This window comes from Symsagittifera roscoffensis, chromosome 10 (genome assembly GCF_963678635.1).
Source record: "Symsagittifera roscoffensis chromosome 10, txSymRosc1.1, whole genome shotgun sequence".
Lineage (NCBI taxonomy): Eukaryota > Metazoa > Xenacoelomorpha > Acoela > Convolutidae > Symsagittifera > Symsagittifera roscoffensis.
In genome coordinates, this window is record NC_087071.1 from 22,961,516 (window position 1) to 22,967,665 (window position 6,150).

A 6,150-nucleotide genomic window follows, 5' to 3' on the forward strand; every position below is an offset into this window, starting at 1 on the left:
GTCTCATCAATTGATTCTATTTGAAAAGTGAACTGAACAGAATAAACTTGCGTTAATAAAAAAACTGAAAAAAAAAGATTTCAACCACAAAAAAAAGTTCCGACCAATTTCGACAATAAGTTATCTTTTTTGGTTTAAGAGAACCTACGTGAATACAACAAGTAAAATTATCTCAGAGTTTGATAGAGCGAAACGCAAATAATTCTCAGCTTGTTTGGTACAAGTATGCGGTAATTGACATTGAGAGGGCGGGTCGATCCAGACAATGAACTTAATAGACAATTAGGAGAGACAGTGAAGCCAGTTTGGCCAAATTTTGAAACCTAGTTTTTACATCGGTTGGTCATGTTTTGTTTGATTTGAGGGAAAATCGATTTTGAAACAATTATTCGTTTACCATCTAATTCGTTCAATAACCAGGCAAAATGACCTTGTTTTGTTTGTTTTTCTCGCTTTCAATTCACTGTCTTGATTAGACCCGTCTTCTTTGTAACGTGTTTGTTTATAGAAAATTACACATCTCTATATCCATCAATTTTAACAAACAAAATGTAAGAATTCAGATGTTTGCTCAAAAGGTATCATTTGAAAAGCATAACTAAGCATCAATTCTAAGACTTATACTGGGTTCAAGGATGAAAAATTTGGCAAGGTTCTTGAAAGAATTGTATTCTGAAAAAAGTCCAACGCTAAAAACTAAAATTGCTGATTGATACATGCAACTAAACTTGTCAGTTGCAACTCAAACGTTCAAATAAATTGATAAATTTAAAGTTAAAAATAATTTTTTTCTAACAAAAGAGTAAACATTGCAGCTAGGTTACGTTTGAATTCCGTTGAATTGATGCTCGCACTATTACTTAGTTGTTTTACTTTGTTGTATTTTATTCTGTTTTTTTTTTTGCAGTTTTCTGCAAAAAAAACGAGCGCGAACGAACACTTCAATCCCCATAATAACCATAACTAAGTTCCATAACTACCCCACGTGTAACCAACTACATCGCCCCCCCCCCCCCCCCTCATCATTCACTATGCCCCTACCCCAATACACTCCAACTGTGCCCCCCACGTCCCTAATTTTGCCCGCATCACCCTTTTTACAACTCTTTTCACCCGTGCCCGCATTGGACTTCCATGAATAAAAAGTGATTATAATTGAGTTTCCTTGTCAGTGTCCACAAAAAAGGAAACCAATTGATTTATAATCAATTAAAAATGGATTGTAATATTAGTATTTTTCGAGGCAACAAAATTTTTTTTCATCCATTATAATCGATTTTTTTTTCACTTTTGTGGACACTGACAATGAAACTAAACTATAATCGATTTTTTTTCCTTTTCACTGGGATGCGAATTTCAACGCACATAAAGTATTTGCTACGTTATAAATTAAAGTTGGTTACGTTGGTAACTTGTTGTCCAATTGAATTTTTTTCTCCCTAACTTTGATATTTTTGTTACTTTTTATATTACTCAACATTTAACTACCCCAAGCCCCACTATACACCTTCACCACACATCCCACCTCTAGGACCATCATCACCTCCACCTCCAGGACCAGTAAATACTCCCAGACCAACGTCAACCGAAATAGCTAGCTTTGTGAAAGGGGTCAAACATGGATGGGTGTTACGGTGTGGTATAGATTGTGGGGTTAGCGAAAAAACTAAATAAAAAATTTAAGAAATACATACGAATGTTTTAAAACGCGATTGAAATTACGAAATAGTTCAAATTTCTTTAGGTCAAAAATGACTATCTTAAATTTAAACGTACTTCTCATGAAAAAAATGAAAATACCACAAAAAGACTATAACAATGGATAATAATTTATTATAATGGATCATAATGGGTTAGTTTTTGTTCAAAGAAATTTGTTTGAACTTTATTCCAAAGTAATCGATTATGATCGACTAACATTATGATCGACAGCACTGGATAGAAGCACAATTTTGGGTCTGTTTGTTCCTGGATTCTACAGACAAGTATTTTAACATGTTCCAACATGTAAGTGGATTCCACTTACAACATTTATCCGGATTCCGCGTACATATACTTGTAACGTAAATTTTGTCGGCACATTTGTTTTGTTGCGGATTCCACAACAAGCAAATATAGCTAGTTGTTCTGGATTCCGCGACTGTGAGTGTATTCCGCAAAATTAATAAGCGGAATCCTCAAACTGTAAAGGAATTCAGAAATTTGTTTATTACTGAACTTGCATATGCACTTGCGGAATTTAAAAGCAAGGACTTAACCATTGTCAGCAGAATCCACGAACAAATTTTAAAACATTAGTTAACTAAATCGATGGATGTCACACTTTAGTATTTGCTAGCAGTTTTTGGGATCATAGTTTTGGAAACACAACACCGAATAAGTTCATTGGGTTAATTCGATAATTGGGTTGACATATCGCCGAATTAGGTCAGTATTTGGATTTCAGTAATTGTGATTCAGTATTTGGGAGTTTGTGATTGAGATTCAGTATTTACAAGCGTAAATTCAAATAAACTTGTTCGCAGGGAGTAATTGATCTATTTAACCATTTTGAGTTGTTAGTATTAGATAAAAACTACCAAAAATTGAAATAAAACGGAATTAAATTTTAAGTTCAAAAGCACGAACATATAGTCCTGAAAAATGCCTTATTAAACTATGTTCTGGTTTTGCATTTTGATAAAATTTCAAAAAAGCTAAATTAAATTTTTTTTATTTTAATTGAATGGCTTGAAATGAACTGATTTGGTTGAAGGAATGACTCGAAGTTTGGTTACAGGAATCGGGATCGAAATTGGGTTACAGGAATCGGGATCGAAATTGGGTTACAGTAATTGGGATCGAAGTATGGTTACAGGAATCGGTTTTGAGGTTGGGTTACAGGAATTGAGATCGAAGTTGGTGACAGGGTAGGAATTGGGGTCGAAGTTGGGTTACAGAAAGTGAGATCGAAGTTGGTGACAGGATTTGGGACTGGTAGCTGATCAAATTAACTGAGATTGAACTTGTTGGTAAACAGCTAGTAAAAAAAAGATATGAATTAAAACGTTACCACATATAAACATAAATGTAAATGGAATCTGCAAACAAATTGCGGATTCCACTTACAATTTGCGGATTCCACTTACAATTTGCTGATTCCACTTACAGTTTGCGGATTCCACTTACAATTTGCTGATTCCACTTACAGTAGCGGATTCCGCAACAGCTCAATTAAGCGATTCAAATGTCTTATCATTTGTTTGTGGATTCCACAAACTGTTCTGCTTTCCGCAAATACAGTTGCGAATTTCGCAAATTTGCCTATTTTTAGAGCGATTTTGAACGGTACAGTGTTTTAGGTATTTGTTTGTGGAATCCAAAACAGCAAAGAAGATCAAAGAATTGTATTAATGTTTCAGATTCCGCAACAAATCTGATTTAGGCCTGTTGCGGAATCCGCTTACAATGCACAGAATGGTCTCGTAATACAAAACAAAATTTTGCTCCAAAAAATTTTGGCATTATAAATCATTTCTTATCAAAAAGAAGCGATTAATTTTGAATTTTAAGAAACAGTTTATAAAAAAGCATTTTTTAAGATTATTGCGCTTGAAACTTCAATGCGGATGTTCTATAATTTTGAATCGTTATATTTTTCTGACCACTCTCGCAGGAGCGGAAAGGAACATAATAGTTGTTAGTTTTTCATCCTGATTTCAGTTGAAGTAAATAAAATTTTCAAGCAGCGAAATGAAGTACAGAAATGAATCAATCAAGTAAATTTCGAAGAACTATTTTTAATGTTGCTATGCTGAAGCTGACAAAAAGCTTTTCGGGTCTGTTTTTTTCCAGTTTTACAGCGAATTTTCAGCAGAGCAGGTATTTAATCATCCTCCTAGTATATGTTTTTTGTACCGGTCTTCCTAACTTAATTACGCTGATAGTTTCCCATAATGCACAATATTCTATTCGGCTTCTGCTGCCCTAGAAATGGGCTAAAATTTTGAGATAAAAAGTTTGGAAAAATTACAGTTTTGGAGCACAGTGTGCTACTTGCATGTCAACAGGTTACTCTTGTTTAAGTATGCGGGTACACAAAAATCATACTTGAAATTTTCATCATTAAATACGCCGGAACATTCCGTTCTGTTTATCAAACTAATTGACTGAAAACGTTTTGCAATTTTGCACGCCTTTTTTTCCACGCGAGCTTTTTTATTGACCAGATGACCGACCCTTTGAGTCACGAATGGTGTCGAGCGTGTCGGCGAAAGGTAAGAATTAACAAACAAAAGGTAAAAATTCAGATGCTTGCTCAAAATGCATCTTTTGAAAAACATAACTAAACATCAGTTCTAAGACTCATGCGGGGTTCACGGATGAAAAACTTGGCAAGGTTCTGAAAAAAGACCAACGCTAAAACCTACAATTGCAGATTGATACATGCAAATAAATATTTGTCAGTCGCAACTAAAATGTTCTAGTAATTTGATAAACTAAAAAAATAAAAATATTTCTTTTTTCACAAAATGGTAATCATTGCAGCTAGGTTAAGTCTGAACTCCGCTGAATTATTGATGCTTGCACCGAAGTTTTCGCAAGTACATTTTGCAACTTTGCCCAATTTTTTTCTCGGCGCGAACGTTTTTTTTGACCAGATGCCCGACCCCTGTTTTCACGAGTTGTGTCGAGTGTATCGGCCCAGTTTTGAAAAATTGAGTCTTCGTCTGGAAGTGGATATCACTTCTAGAAACAGATAGCATTTTTTTTCTATTTAATATTTCTAACGAGCCTTTTTTTGTTTTCAAAACGTTAATACTTTTAGGAGTTAACAATGAAATATTAAACAACTCAACCAATTTGAAAGTTTAACTTCTCAATTTGATATTTTGAACTCAAACTCGATAAACCGTTATTCACTCACAAAGTATCATTGCAAATACCACAATCAGATCAAATGTTTGTTTCGCAAAAATGACCTCGTTGGAAAATCTTCAGCTTTTTACCTACAATGTCTTCAATTTGCTCACACTTTGAACCTATTAAGGTAACTTATCGAAAATAATCATCCGATGATTGACAAGACTTCTTGTTCCAGACGAACCTTCAATTTTTTAATTTACACAAAACTATATCAATAAAAGATTCATGGTCATAAACGATAATCTTACGTCGTCTAATTAGACCGTACTTTTTTATTCAAAACTGTTTCTAAACTCCAAGAGAAGAAAACTTTATTCACCTTTTTCATTTTACACATAAAAAGAAAAATCATGTTTTCGCTTTGCCTTACACAGGTTTTATATTTTTCCTACTTTATCTTATTTCATTCCGCTGTCAATTTTGAGGATCCAAGTTCATTTTCAGCAACCAAAAATTACAGAGAAAGTATCAACACCATCACCAAGAAAAAATCGCAATCACTTATCATTAATGGATTGGAACCACCCCCTAGATTGTTCTACGCTCGATTGACATTTAGAAATAATATTCCGTTTTGTGGCGCTACAATTATTCACGAAAAGTTTGCGCTGACTACTGCATTCTGTGTAGGAAACCACAGTGGTGAGTTTTTTTAATTGTTCTTCAAACTAACCCGAGTTGAAGTTTTGGCTACTTTTTTTTCATGGCCATAATTGAAAATAGTAGGAACGTTTGAGAAAAAAACAATCCCTGGGAAGCTTCAAATTTTGAAATACTAAGATCAAATAGACTTTTTGAAATTTACATAGGTTCTTTTTGTTCGGCAATTTCTAAATGTTCCTCCCAAATTTGCCATGAAAACCTAAGAAAGTTCGAAAAACGACGATTTATGCAATGAAGGCAATGTTTCTATTCAAATTTCTTCGAATGAACTGCTTCTTTCCCTATCAAACCTCGAGTAACCCGATCTCATCATACATCAAATAATGTCTAATCAATTCTCAGCATGCATCGTTTTTCGATTAAATTGTCGCTTTAGCATCGCTGTTGTTTTTTTTGTTCGACTTCTTTGATGAAATTGACGGAATATTTGTGCTTTGGTAAGGTTGTTCTTCTCCAGTCACATTTTGATATTTTCCTTTTTGACATTTTATTTACATCAGCCAAAAAGTTTTGTTGTAGTGAGCTCAATTTAAAAAAATCAACCTCGATTTTTTTTGTGACGTTAGAGGAGTTTATAGACTT